This window comes from Oncorhynchus clarkii, chromosome 30 (assembly GCF_045791955.1).
Source record: "Oncorhynchus clarkii lewisi isolate Uvic-CL-2024 chromosome 30, UVic_Ocla_1.0, whole genome shotgun sequence".
NCBI lineage: Eukaryota > Metazoa > Chordata > Actinopteri > Salmoniformes > Salmonidae > Oncorhynchus > Oncorhynchus clarkii.
This window is the reverse complement of record NC_092176.1, coordinates 1,935,947-1,951,569: the sequence shown is the minus strand read 5'-3', so window position 1 is coordinate 1,951,569 and position 15,623 is coordinate 1,935,947. Positions and strand designations below refer to the sequence as shown.

Genomic DNA, 15,623 nt, shown 5'->3' with positions numbered 1-15,623 from the left:
ATAAATACAGCCATTTTCCCAGCCAAAGAGAGGATCACAAAAAGTACAAATAGAGATAAAATGAATCACTAACCTTTGATGATCTTCATCAGATGACACTCATAGGACTTCATGTTACACAATACATGTATGTTTTGTTTGATATCAAAATATGAGTTTACATTGGCACGTTACATTCACTAGTTCGAAAACATCCAGTGATTTTGCATAGCCACATCGATTCAACAGAAATACTCATCATAAATGTAGATGATAATACAAGTAAGTTATACACATGAAATTATAGATATACCTCCTTAATGCAACCACTGTGTCAGATTTTTTTAAAAACTTTACAGAAAAAGCAAACCATGCAATAATCTGAGACGGAGCTCCGAAAAATAATCAAATTAGCCGCCATGTTGGAGTCAACAGAAACCAGAAATTACATGATAAATATTCCCTTACCTTTGATGATCTTCATCAGAATGCACTCCCAGGAATCCTAGTTCCACAATAAATGCTTGATTTGTTCGATAATGTCCGTTATTTATGTCCAAGTAGCTACTTTTGTTAGCGCGTTAGGTATACAAATCCAAACGCCCGTGCAGGTCGAGCATTACTTCGGACAAAAACTTCAAAAAGTAATATTACAGCTCGAAGAAACATTTCAAACTAAGTATAGAATCAGTCATTAGGATGTTTTATCATAAATCTTCAATAAAGTTCCAACCGGAGAATTCCTTTGTGTCTAGAGGAGCACCGGAACGCAGGAAATGGCTCTCTGCCAGTAACCTGACTCATTCAGCTCTTATTCAGTCCCACAACACAGTAGAAGCCTCATTCAAGTTTCTAAAGACGGTTGACATCTAGTGGAAACCCTAGGAAGTGCAACTTCATCCATATCCCACTGTGAATTCAAAAGGGCCTGGGTTGAATATCGACCAATCTCAGATTTCTAACTTCCTGTTTGGATTTCTTCCCAGGTTTTTGCCTGCCATATGAGTTCTGTTATAGTCACAGACATCATTCAAACAGTTTTAGAAACTTCAGAGTGTTTATCCAATACTAATAATAATATGAATATATTAGCAACTGAGACTGGGGAGCAGGCCTTTTACTCTGGGCACCCCTGGCACCTTTCATCCAAGCTACTCAATACTTCCCCTGCAGCCATAAGAAGTTAATTAGAACACACTCTGCGGGACGCCACCTACTCCTAACACTAATCCTAAATGTAACCCCTAACCCCTTAACATAACCCCTAAAATTTAAATAGCCTTTGTCCTCATGGGGATGTGGGAAATGTCCCCACGAGGGAGAATTCCTCTTGTGAATGTGCATGAATGTGCTGCTGGACCTCAGTCATGGGACCAAATGGAGGAAGGAGACTTCGATATGACTCAGTATTTCTGCTGGTTAATTGGAGCTGGTCTGAAAGAGAGATTAGACCTCAGGGGCGCTGCTAATCTGTTTCGTTTTACTTCAAAACTCTGTACTAAACAAAAGACTCTGAAATAACTTGGGTCTGAAAGGCGTTCTGTAGCTCTGAGAGATCACTTTTAAACAACTAAAGCCAGACACAGCTGACACAGGTATTTTCCCCATTCTGAATAGTCCCCAAAGATAGAGTAGATGATTTAGATGCACTGTAGATCTGATACAGTGGGATAGGTGTAAGCAAAATGGTGGAATATCCACCTAGACTATTAGAGCGCAAGGTGGAGCTATTACCGTATTGCAGGGATCCCCAATAGGCGGCCCGAGGACCAAGTTCGGCCAATGTGGGATTTTATTAGGAACCCCAAGTTTCCTGTGAAAAAATGTTTTATGATATAATTTTTGTCATTTTTGTTGTTGGACATAAAAGACTGTAAAATCCCCAGGAAATCAGCTGAAAGCGATTTTAATTTAGGAAATAAATAAATAAAATAAATGGATAGGCATATGTGATCATATCCCAATGTAATAAAGGTTTGATATTATTCTGTTTTTGTCAAATACTATATCTGTTTGGGATTCTTGTGGTAAATTTTCAGTGTACAAATTATTTATAACTATGTTGCCGCCCCCTGACCATCCGCTCATGGACAAATCAGCCTACGGCTGAATGTATTGGGGACCCCTGCCCTATTGACTAGTGCCTTCAGAAAGTAATCACACCCCTTGACTTTTCCACATGTTGTTGTATTACAGCCTGCATTTAAAATTGATTAAATTGAGATGTTGTGTCAGTGGCCTACACACACAATACCCCATCATGTCAAAATGGATTTATGTTTTTCAAATATATAAACATGTATTTTTATTTAAAAAAAATCTTTCAATAAGTATTCAACTCTAAATAAGTTCAGGATACACATAAGTCACATACACATGGACTCAGCAGTGAATTTCAAATTTAGATTCAACCACAAAGACCAGGGAAGTTTTCCAAAGCCTCGCAAAGCTTTCAGCATGGTGAAGTTATTAATTCCACTTTCGATGGTGTATCAATACACCCAGTCATTGGAAAACCTCCCTGGTCTTTGTGGTTTGAATCTGTGTTTGAAATGCACTGCTCGAATGAGACCTTACAGATAATTGTATGTGTGGGGTACAGAGATGAGTCAATACTTTGTAGAGCCACCTTACAGCTGCAAGTATCTTGGGGTATGTCTCTATAAGCTTGGCACATCTAGCCACTGGGATTTAGCCACATCTAGCCACTGGGTTCCGCTGGTGTATAGCAATATTTAAATCTTACGACAGATTTTCAATTGGATTGAGGTCTGGGCTTTGACTAGGCCATTCCAAATTATTTTAATGTTTCCCCTTAACCCACTCGAGTGTTGCTTTAGCAGTATGCTTAGGGTCATTGTCCTGCTGGAAGGTGAACCTCCGTCCCAGTCTAAAATCTCTGGAAGACAGAAACAGGTTTCCCTCAAGAATTTCCCTGTGTTTAGCGCCATCCATCATTCCTTCAATTCTGACCAGTTTCCCAATCCCTGACGATGAAAAACCTGGATGATGATCTCGGGGTTATGAGAGCTGTTGGGTTTGTGCCAGACATAGCATTTTCCTTAATGGCCAAAAAGCTCAATTTTAGTCTCATCTGACCAGAATACCTTCCATATGTTTGGGGAGTCTCCCACATGCCTTTTGGCGAACACCAAACGTGTTTGCTATTTCTTTCTTTAAACAATGGGTTTTTTCTGGCCACTATTCCATAAAGCTCAGCTCTGTGGAGTGTAGGGCTTAAAGTGGTCCTATGGACAGATACAACAATCTCAGCTGTGGAGCTCTCTAGCTCCTTCAGGGTTATCTCGGATTAATGCCCGCCTTGTCTGGTCCATGAGTTTTGGTGGGCGGCCTTCTCTTGGCAGTTTTGTTGTGGTCATATTGTTTTTGTTGTGGTCATATTCTTTCCATTTTTTTAAGAATGGATTTAATGGCGCTGCATTGGATGGTCAAAGTTTTGGATATTTTTTTATAACCCAACCCTGATCTGTACTTCTCCACAACTTCTCCACCTGTATGGAGAGCTCCTTGGTCTTCATGTGCCGCTTGCTTGGTGGTGGCCATTGCTTAGTGGTGTTTCAGACGCTGGGGCCATTCATCATATGAAGAATACAATTGAACATAGGTGAATAAAATAGAAATTATATTTTCTCCAAACGATTTGAGCTGGTGCGCATATTGCCGCTATTCTGCATTGAGCGTTTAACAAAAAAACAGGTCCTTCTATATGCTAATTTCGAGTTATGTAACTTTAGTTAAACGAAGGTTAAATAAAATAAAAGTTGTGATACAAAATATGTTTGGATTTTTGTAACATTCTAAGGCTGCATGATGCAACTCTAATTAAGATTTGAAAAAAGTTGCATGAAAGGCATGAGCTCTGTTTTCTCATGCAATTGCATAGCCTAGAGAAATGTTGCGCAACATGAGCTCATGGGCTTTCATGAAGTACTTGATTTTTGAATACATTTGCATTGATGTCAGTCTGATTGGAGGGACAATCGAGTGCTGAGTACCAGGCAGTTAGCAAGTTTGGTAGGCTACTAATTGTCACGTCTGGTCCCGCTCTCCCTCTCTGGCGCTAGAGTTGATAATTAAATGTTCACTCCCTGTACCTGCTTCTCGTCTCTACCCGCGTCGATCCTTACACTAATGACCATCAGCAGCATCAGAGCTTGGAGAAGCCTAATTACGGAATTATGGAATTTGACTGCGGTTATGACCCGTGACCGCCGGTCTGGCACTAAGACAGTCACCGTAACAGCCCTACAGCCCTATACTCCCCTTCATTTACACGCTTTCGCCTGGATTCCCCTGGGGAATCTGTCATGGAAAGAGCAGGTGTCCTTAATGTTTTGTACACCCGGTGTGTATTCTCTATTAGATGACAAAGAGCCAAAGCTGGTGCTGCATCGTCATGTTCGCTCATTCAGCTATATCTGGATGGTTCTACGCCAGCAGTGAAATATATATTTTTTCTTCTGTCAATTCTCACATAGAAACGTAATTGGGAGGAAGAATGTTTGAAATACTTTTTTACATTTGTATCACAAATCATGATGACAGTGGGCCTTTCAGGCCCGTTTCAGACCAATACATGCCTCCTGTAAGACCCTACGATCGGTGAACCGTACGTGATACAGACATCTTGGTGTCATTATAGTCATTACAGTGCGCACTAACATATGGAGTATGTCTACATTCTGAAATATAACGAGTACTTTGATGTTTAGACATGTTGTTTGGAACAATATACTCTTCAAACATAACACATTTCCATAGCGATATGAACCATTATATCATAGACATTAAAATCAGTAGATAGTGGTAGCGTTGACGTTTTCCTATGGATGCCGCATGAAGTATTTTAATTTGAAGCATGCCATATTGCTGAATGGGGCTGAATGGCACCCAAAAAAATCGCTAAGGATCATGGTGAAAGTGGCCGTAACTAGCAAAGGATCAGGGTCAATGTAGTCGCTTTCATCCTGCCTGAGAGAGTCAACTGGGACTGCCGGCCCATGATTGGTCTGTGTCAGGACAAATATAGTAGTCAGAATGGATCACTATTTAATTAAATGTCTCGATTTGTAGCGAACTTTAAAATAATTCACAGTGGGGATCTAACTTGATCATAATAAACTCATTTTAGCGAACAAAACAATCGTCAACATTTTTTTTGCTAGGCTGTTCTGCTGATCGTAATTTACATAGGCTTTCTAGGGCAGACCAGGGCTTTTGGCACCGCTAGGTTGCCACGCAGTAACCGACCATCAGAGCTCATGACTTCACACTCCAGACCGGACATTGAGGGCCTGCATTTTATTCTTACAAATCAGTTGCGGTCAATGATGTTTAAGATGAGGGAGGACACTTCTTTTTTTTAAATGAGCATGGTCTTATTTCTATTACAGCATATTGGATGACTGTCATTCATATTCCATTCACCCAGCTGAATGTTACATCGATAGGCTTAGGCTACTACATGATACTCTAACTTTCCCTGTACCCATCATGAGGTTGCTACAACCTAGCCAATGATTGAACGTTTAAAACGTAGGTGCACAGGTCGAGAGAAACATTTGAGTAATTAAGGTGACAGACTGTGGCACATTCAATACCGCCTTGCACACTCTTGCCTGCATCTAGCCGATCTAGGGTGTAATCATTAGTACAACAGTTGTGACCCGTCCTGTTTGCTTCCGTTTAAGAAATGTTTTTCAACAGAATCGGCAGAATGATTCTGATCAATCTTCCCTCTAGCTGCAGAGAAGCAGGAGATTGAATTTCTCTCAACTTTCTAGAGATTTCCCCATCAGTTAACACTATCAACACTATAAATTCCCTATACTGTGGGAAATGTGATCGAATCAACGCAATACTAGCCACTTTCAATGCAACATACCGAAACAAAACTAACTATGCAAGACTTACTATGCAAAACTAGCTATGCAAGGTATTCTGTTATAGGCAGAGCGCATCGGAGTATGATTCTATTGCATTGACAGGCACGACTGGCCTGTACTCTACACAGACTGGTGTGCCATAACCAATCAGAGTTGAAGTAGGCCTACATGCAAATAGACTATTGCCATATATGGATTTGTGCCATTCACTTTGAACTGGACTGCTTTACAGCATGAGTGGTCATGATTATTATGTCTTTGTTTTGAGATCAAAGCGAGATTTGCATGTAGCCACATATGTTCATTTGTTCATATTCTTTGTTAGTTAGTAAGTTATTAGCCCATTTATCAGTGGAGTGAAGTATTTAAGTAAAAATACTTTCAAGTACTATATATCTGTACTTTACTATTCATAATTTGGACAACTTTTACTTTTACTGCACTACATTCCTAAAGAAAAGAATATACTTTCTACTCCATACTTTTTCCTTGACAGCCAGAAGAACTCATTACATTTTGAAACAGGACAGGAAACTGGTCCAATTCACACACTTATCAAGTGAAAATTCATGGTCATCCCTACTGCATCTGATCTGTCGGACTCACTAAACACAAATGCTTAGTTTGTAAATTATGTCTTGAGTGTAGGCTGTGTTGGCTATCCGTAAATAAATATAATTAAATAAAACAGTGCCGTCTGGTTTGTCTAATTTAAGGAATTTGAAATGATTTATACTTTAACTTTTGATACTTAAGTATACAGTGCATTCAGAAAGTATTCAAATTCAGATTTTTCCACATTTTGTTACATTACAGCCTTATTCTAAAATTGATGAAATAGTTTTTTCCCCCTCAACAATCTACACACAATACTCGATGATAACAAAGCAAAACAGATTTTTAGAAATGTTTGCAAATGTATTAAAAATAAAAACGTAAATATCACATTTACATAACAAAATGTGAAAAAAGTTAAGGGGTCTGAATACTTTCTGAATGCACTGTGTGTTAGCAATTATATTTACTTTTGATACTTAAGTATATTTAAAAGCAAATACTTTTAGACTTTTACTCAAGTAGTATTTTACTGGGTGAATCACTTTTACTTGAGTTCCCACAAGAGCACAAAATGTGTACGTTTCTAGCCATCTTTGAAAAGCAAGTCAGGAAAAGGGCTTTGTTCTATGTCTTAAAGGGGAAGTGTTGTATTTTGAGACAGGCTTGAATAAGCTTAGTAGCCAATAGGCAGAGGGTAGCATAATTTGCCGGATTCTCTGCAATAATTGTCACATCTGCTCCTGCTACGCCCTCTGGTGTTCATCCGGTGTCTTCTTGATCTACAGTTACTCCCCCTGTACACTCTCTCTCTCTCTCTCCCTCTCCCTCTCTTTGTGATTGTGTGGTTGGAGACAGGTATGCTGGAGTCAGAGCAGATCCCTACCAGCTGCAACTCGTTCCATAATCAAGACCTCTACAAATACTCTACATGTCCTGCCACTTCCTGCCAGATCGTAATCTCTGCTCAGTCAGTTCATGATTCTAGCCATTTATTAGTACTCAAGATCCTGTTACTCTGCTGTGCCTGTTTCCCTGCCTGACACCGTTTATCCGCTTATTGCAGTTACTGCTCTGTCTCTGGCTCCTGTCTCCTGTTCCACATCTCACCACCCAACTACCTTGCTCTGGATTTTACTCACTACCACTACCTTGGATTCCCCTCAGGCCCTTTTTACCCTGTTCTACTCAGCCAATCTCCACATCTATTTTTTCTGCAACTCATCCGAGCTACCCCGGACCTGCACTCCATATCTCTCTGTGCAACAATACATATTTTGGTTCATTCATCCCTGTTTCCTCATCTGAGTCTGCTCTTTTGGGTTCTCCTGTGTCGCTTCGCATAACAATTATAGTATGGGAATAAGTCGTTTCTTGCATCAATCAACAGTACAAAATGTCCAGTCACATCCTTGTCTGGAGGACAAGTGGATAAACAGGTTAATGTCAAGCCCAGCATGTTTTTTTTTCTTCAAAAGTGTAAACACCACACATTGGCTGCTACTGTAGGCTGAATGATAGAACCCCTATTTCCATGGTAGGCCAGTCTGGTAGGACTACATTATGATCGAATATCCACAGTAGCCTACATGGCCACTGTTTAAACAGTCAATTAAAACACGTACAGCTTCAGTGTTCACAGTAAACAAGTGCGGGAAGTTGCATGACATTTTCACAACATTCAAGGGAGGGAACATTGCCCCTGATTACACGCAAACACAGTCACTTTCATAGTAGCCACATACAAGCATTATCATTTGGTTCATTGTATAATTACTTCTCGCATCTTCAGCTAGCATCCCTCTTTGTTTGAGCCGGGTGTTTGTGTATTCTAAACTAGCTAGCTGCATTCGCTAGCTAAGTGAAAGATTTTTTTTTAAAGAAATGGATATTGTTCAAAACTGTTCAACTATTGTCTTTCTCTCTATTTGAGTCAACCAGTCACCACATTTTATTAACTGCAATGCTAGCTAGCTGTAGATTTTGCTTTCAGTTCTAGATTAATTCTCTGATCCTTTGAATGGGTGGACAACATCTCAGTTCATGCTGCAAGAGCTCTGATAGGTTGGAGGACGTCCTCGGGGAGTTGTCATAATTACTGCGTAAGTCTATGGAAGAGGGTGAGAGCCATAGGTTTTGTATTGAAGTCCATGTACCCAGAGGAGGACAGAAAATAGCTGTCCTTCAGCTAGACCATGGTGCAACCCTACAGAGTGCTGTTGAGGCTACTGTAGACCTTCATTGCGAAACAGTGTATTTAAATCAATGATTTGGTAACGTGAATATATTTAGTAAAGTTTTTTCTAAAAAGGAATTTAAAAAAAATGTTTCACGTTAAAAATAAATTCACTGAGGAGGATTGTCCTCCTTATCTTCCTCTGAGGAGCCTCCACTGACTGGCATTAAATGTCATTAACCAATCACATTCCTCCTTTAGGATTGCACAACCAGCAAATCACCAGCAGAGGGAGTTCCCATTGAATACATTTAGCATTCAGTGTGTTGGTGGTGCTCATAAAATGAATCAGAACTTCAGAATTAGCAGAGAGCCCACTCTTGAAATTGGATGTACTTGTCGAGTATATTGTTCCCAAACAATATGTCTTAACATTTAAACAATCAAAAAGGGTAGTTTTGAGATATTCATATTAATATTTTTAATGTTCATGTGAAACATTATTTTTCAGAATCTAGAAATACTCCATATGTTAGTGCACACTAAAAGGACTATAATGACACCAATATGTTGTCTGTATCATGTACGGTTCACAGATAATAGAGTCTTACAGGAGGCATGTATACTACTCCTATAGGGACGAGGTCAGAGACCTGGCCCGGTGGTGCCAGAATAACAACCTAACCCTCAACGTAACAAAGACTAAGGAGATGATTGTGACTACAGGAAAAGGAGGACCAAGCACGTCCCCATTCTCATCGACGGGGCTGTAGTGGAGCAGGTTGAGAGCTTCAAGTTCCTTGGTGTCCACATCAACAACAAACTAGAATGGTCCAAACACACCAAGACAGTCGTGAAGAGGGCACGACAAAGCCTATTCCCCTGCAGGAAACTAAAAATATTTGGCATGGGTCCTCAGATCCTCAAAAGGTTCTACAGCTGCAACATCGAGAGCATCTGGTTGCATCACTCCCTGGTACGGCAACTAGTCAACCGCAGGGCACTACGGAAGGTAGTTCGTATGGCCCAGTACATCACTGGGCCAACGCTGTCTGCCCTAAAAATTGGCAAGCCACCCCAGTCATAGACTGTTCTCTCTACTACTGCATGGTAAGCGGTACCACCCGCCAACCCCTCTTTTACGCTACTGCTACTCTCTGTTCATCATACTGTATATGCATAGTCACTTTAACTATATCTACATGTACATACTACCTCAATCAGCCCGACTAACCGTTGCCTGTATGTAGCCTCGCTACTGTATATAGCCTCGCTACTGTATATAGCCTCGCTACTGTATATAGCCTCGCTACTGTATATAGCCTGTCTACTGTATATAGCCTCACTACTGTTATAGCCTCACTACTGTATATAGTCTTGCTACTGTTATAGCCTCGCTACTGTTATTTTTCACCGTCTTTTTACTGTTGTTTTTATTTCTTTACTTACCTATTGTTCACCTAATACATTTTTTGCACTGTTGGTTAGAGCCTGTAAGTAAGAATTTCACTGTAAGGTCTACCTACACCTGTTGTATTCGGCGCACGTGACAAATAAACTTTGATTTGATACTGTAGGTCTAAAAAGGTCAAAAGCATCCTTTCTCTCAATTAAGTGTATATGAGAAAATTGCCAGGACAATCAGAGATACTTAAAATAATTTCCGCTTCTGCTTGTGTGGAATCGCCCATCTTCAGACTCTATCTGGGATGTTGTTGTGTACTGAGGACCTCCAAATCAATTCACCCCTGAGGACAATGACTGAGACCCAAATGGCACCCTATTCCCTATATACAGCACACATTTTGACCAGATCCCCATGAGCCCTGGTCATTAGTAGTGCACTAAATACTGTATATAGGGAATAGGGTGTTATTTGGGATGTGTCAGGATACTGAAGAGGTTTGGGAGTATTTAAATAACATTTTTTTCCACTTGTTGATCTTTTGACCAATCACATCAGATCTTTTCACATCAAATTTTTATCGGAGATGATCTGATTTGTCAATAGGGGAAAAAAATATCAGAGTTGTACTGCCTGTGTAAACGCAGCCTATGTGTGTATTTCCACATGAACTGAGCCTTGGGATGTTGATGTCTATTCAACGCATAATGAGCCACAATTGACCAAGGCTCTCCTGCATCAAGCTCTTGTAGATTGCCTCGTTGTTGATACTGAGGTGAGAATTGGTTTACTAATAATTTGATAATGACTAGATGACTTAAGTGTAATTACAACTAAAAGAAGATCGATTGTGAATAAAAGGGAACAATTAGCATTTATCATGATCATAATTACCGGCATTAGTAAAATGTAGATTGAGAATTTGCTTGTTTTGCTGTGAGCTCATCGGCGGCTCATTCAAAATAAAATATTCCACCAACTCTAAAATCATTCCCAGAATTTGCATAATTAATGTGGCCCAAAATGTACTAATCTGAGTCCTTGAGCATATATAATAACAAATACTAATCGCACTCTGAAAAAAAAACTTAGTCAATGCCATTATCACGCTCTGCTTTTTCTTTGCTTTCTGCTATTTTCCCTAAGCTCACCTCTTTTACTCAAATCCAGAGAAATGGATTTCAGCCTGACCTTTGAAAGAACGCTGAAAGACAACTGTCACCATGTTTTTGTCTCTCGTTCCCTCTACACATCCAACACTGTCACGACTTCTACCGAAGTCGAAGCCTCCCCTTGTTCGGGCGGTGCTCGGTGGTCGACGTCACCGGTCTTCTAGCCATCATTGATCCATTTTTCATTTTCCATTGGTATTGTCTTGTCTTCCTACACACCTGGGGCCTGTTGCACAAAAGTAGAATTAAGACATCCGGGATAAATGACTCAGCTGAGCTCAATGAAGCCAAAACATGTGCGTCCAGGCTTAATTGGTTGCACAAAGACCAAGCCAGGATGAGCAGACACGGATTCATTAAGCCAGGTGAAACCAATCCTGGATAGGTGCGCGCTCACGGCTCACTCAAATAGACCCCGCCACAGATCACAGATTAACTGATTTACCATGGCAACTAGAGCCGCGTACTTTTCCCCGTCGGAAGCACAAATCCTCATGGAGGCATACGAGGAGGTAAAAGATATAATTAAGAAGAAAGGCAACACCGCCACAGTGATAAAGCAAAGAGAAAAAGCGTGGCAAAGTATTGCAGACCGCCTGAATGCGTAAGTAGTGCACAATTACACACTCACCGCTCCGCTGAAACATCACAATTACAATTCAAATATTTAATTCACATCTCCAAAAATGCAGTTGTACTGTAATTATGAAACGGTTAATTTTTTTTATTGAAATGCACTGCAGATATGAGTGAAATTGTGTAAAGTAACTCCATCACACTGTATAAAGCTATGATAAAATTTTTGATATTTTTACTGAAAACAAGACAAAAATACCAAGTAATTTTTTGCAGTGTGACTCCATTAAGTGTGTGTGTGTGTGTGTGTGTGTGTGTGTGTAGATTAAACATGAACGGGCCAAAACGGACATGGCAGCAGGTCAAAATCAAATACAAGAACATTCTGCAGAATGGTATGGTCCCTGACTAATATTTAACAAAGCACAAGCATATATTGTACCCAGAAGGTGCCTGCTCACACATTGTCTGTACTGTTTTAGCAGTGAAAAAGAATACCCACAGACAAGGCACGGGTGGTGGGTCACCAAAGGCTGACCTTACCCCAGCAGAGGACATGGCCTTGGAGCTAAATAAAGGCAGGCCCGTCTTAGAGGGGATCCCTGGGGGGAAAGAGACGAGCATAGGTTCCTCCCAAGATGCCACCCGCTTCATTCAAGGTATGTCCTTCCATCTCTACATGGGATACAACCACATTCATATTGAATCAATTTGGACTGTCTGACTTTGGTTTACCTATTGCCTTGCAGTGTCTGGCAGCACTGTGTTCCTGTTAGAGCCACCAGCACAAGCACCAGACGATGCTGATCCAGTGAGTACTCCATCAAAGGCATACTGTAGGCCTGGCATGTCTTGTCTACTAGCTTCAATATGAATCCGATTAAATGTGATAGGGTGAAGGCCCCAGTGCAGCAGCAACAGCACATGATGGAGCCGATGATGAGGAGGAGACCATCTCTCTGGATTCCAGAAGGCATGAGGTATCATGTTAAGACTGTGAAAGTACTATTTACTCTACAATGGTGAGGAGTCCTCATCAAAATCAAAAAATCTAATTTCTTTTACAGGACCCAGATGCTATACAGTGGGAAAACCAGCCTGGCAACATAGTGCGTATTAATAAAAGGACACCACATCCTGCCAAATTCCAGCTGCGCTAATTGTATTGTGTTCACAGAGCTCACAAGCTATCAGAAAGTTGTATGGCAACCACCTCCGGTGCCAAATAGAACTGGCAGACATAGACATTCAGTACAAGAAGAAAAAGATGGAAAATCTTGCACTGGAGTTCGAAATAAAAAAGAGGACAATTAGGAAACTGGACCTTGAAATAAAAAAACTTGAGAGGGAGGTGAGATATGCCTTCAATGTACACTGTATGCTAACTGTAACACAAATGTATTAATCATTATTTTTCTTTCCTCCCCCAGCTCCAAGAAGATGACACAGCTCAAAATAAAAATTAGGTATATTCTCGTAAAGTCAAGTGAGCCATGACATATGAGCTCTTATTGTGAGCACACAGGACGGTGGCATCTTTCTAAGGTTTTTTTTATTTTCCCAGCAATCAGTACAACCAAGTCATCGTTATAAGGCATCGCCCTCTTTTGCCCACCCCCCCCAGCACCAGGTGTGGCCACTAGCCTATATGAAGGCCCAAAATTGTGTGTTCCTTTCTGCTCTGACAATGGCATGCCCATTCGTGCGAGATGTGGTGGATGAAGAAGCACTTGTGCTGAGGAGAGCCTTCAGGTGAGAAAGGGTCTTCAGGGACCGGTTGGACCCACTGGCCTTCCCTGATGACCATCTATATGAAAGATACAGGTTTTCTGCAGATGGCATCAGGTATCTATGCAGACTACTGGGTCCCAGGATTAAGCACCGCACTGCACGGAGCCATGCACTGAGTGTGGAGCAAATGGTTTGTGTGGCCTTGCGCTTTTTTGCTAGTGGAGCCTTCCTGTACTCAGTGGGGGATGCAGAACAGCTGAACAAGGCCACAATTTGCCGCACAATAAGGAGTGTGTGTCTGGCTATCAAAGCATTAGCAGATGTCTTCATCTCCTTCCCTGGCCACAGAAGACTCTGTGACATCAAAGAGGAGTTCTATAGGATTGCAGGTAAGAGGATCTACAAATTACAGGACAACTGTTAACACATAGTAGGATACTCATTACTTTGTGTGACAGGTTTCCCCAATGTCATTGGTGCAGTGGACTGCACACACATAAGGATAAAAGCCCCCTCAGGTGCCCATGAGGCCGATTTTGTGATTAGGAAATCCTTTCACAGCATTAATGTTCAGGTGAACATAACTTTTTGATATTGTCCATTGACGAACACTCTGCATTGCCAGTGATGTGCATTGATTGGTGTAATATTCCTCATCTTATGATTTCAGATGGTCTGCAATGCTGACTGTGTGATCAGCAATGTTGTGGCAAAATGGCCTGGCTCAGTCCATGACTCCAGAATCTTTCGGGCCTCTGAAATCTATCAGTGCCTATCACAAGGTAAGCCACACAACCCCTATTTATAACCATCATGGCTGTGTCAAGAATATCACTGTGTTTATGAGGTAGTAATGATGAGATTTTGTGTTGACAGGTGAATTCTCTGGTGTGTTGCTGGGAGACAGGGGGTATGGCTGCCAGCCTTTTCTCCTGACACCTTTCACAGACCCCCAGGAAGCACAGCAGGCCTACAACCATGCCCATGCCAGGACCAGGGCCAGAGTTGAAATGACCTTTGGCCTCCTGAAGGCACGCTTTCACTGCCTTCACAAATTAAGGGTCAGCCCTGTTAGGGCATGTGATATTACTGTGGCTTGTGCTGTCCTTCACAATGTGGCCTGCCTGAGGAAGGAGAGGGCCCCCAGAGTGCCACCAGCCATGGACTGGGACAATCCGGCAATCTTCCCTGATGACGACAGTGGTCGGCTGCTGAGGGACCAATATGTGTTGAATTATTTTAGTTAGTATGTGTGCTTTCAATTTTGGTTAAATATGTCCTGCGGTGGCAGAGGAATTTGGGTTTTTTTGGGTTCGTTTTTTGACGAATTTGGCCTCTTATGATGTTTGTGCGGTATACTGTGTGTAATACAAGGCTGCAGGGAGGCTACTGCATCCATTCATTTGTCTGTTCAGTTGATGTGTATGGATTTGTCCTGCATTTATTTTAGTGTGCAGACATGCAGGGTGTGTTATACACATTCAAAGGTCTGTATATGTATCATTTTGTATAATATGCTTAGATTCTGTGCTTTCCATCTTGTAGAGTCACTGTGACTTCAGTTTTGAAAGGAGCTGATGGTTTACCTGCTTTGTTTTGTCCTTATTCAATAAAGGAACATAATGTTACACATTGTGTTTTTATATTCATATGGAATGTGTATTTGTTTATATGACAGAGTACTAGGGCCACACTGAAGAAAAAGGATAAAGTCATAAATTTATGAGGCTGGTTCTTTCTGCAGAAAAGCTACATATTGTTTTTACAGTTTTGATACTTATGACAATGTGATACTTAATATTCTGGCACATCAGCATGTCTTTGTTTATGAAACCATACTGAAGTACAATTTCACGAAATGCCCTACATCTGTCATTTTAACAACTGTCCTCCTTTAAAACAACTGGTTACAATATTATGACTTGTGTTTTTTTCCCCTCTGTGGCCCTAATATTCTAGCATTTTATATATAGCCTTATAGTCTATGGGAAACTGTAAATTATCTAATGATAGCAACATCATCTAAAAATCATTTTTTATCCAAAATCATTGAAATTAATGATCACAAACGTTTAAATAACAGTGGGTCTAGTTATATGTGATAACAATGTATAGTGAGCAGT

General features: G+C 40.8%; 1 protein-coding gene across 2 annotated transcripts in view; it reads right to left on the bottom strand.

Moving 5' to 3' along the window:
* Positions 1 to 15,623, bottom strand: part of LOC139390005 (glutamate receptor, ionotropic, delta 2) — a 565,966-nt gene that overhangs the window by 112,349 nt on the left and 437,994 nt on the right. The gene's annotated exons all lie outside the window — the stretch shown is intronic.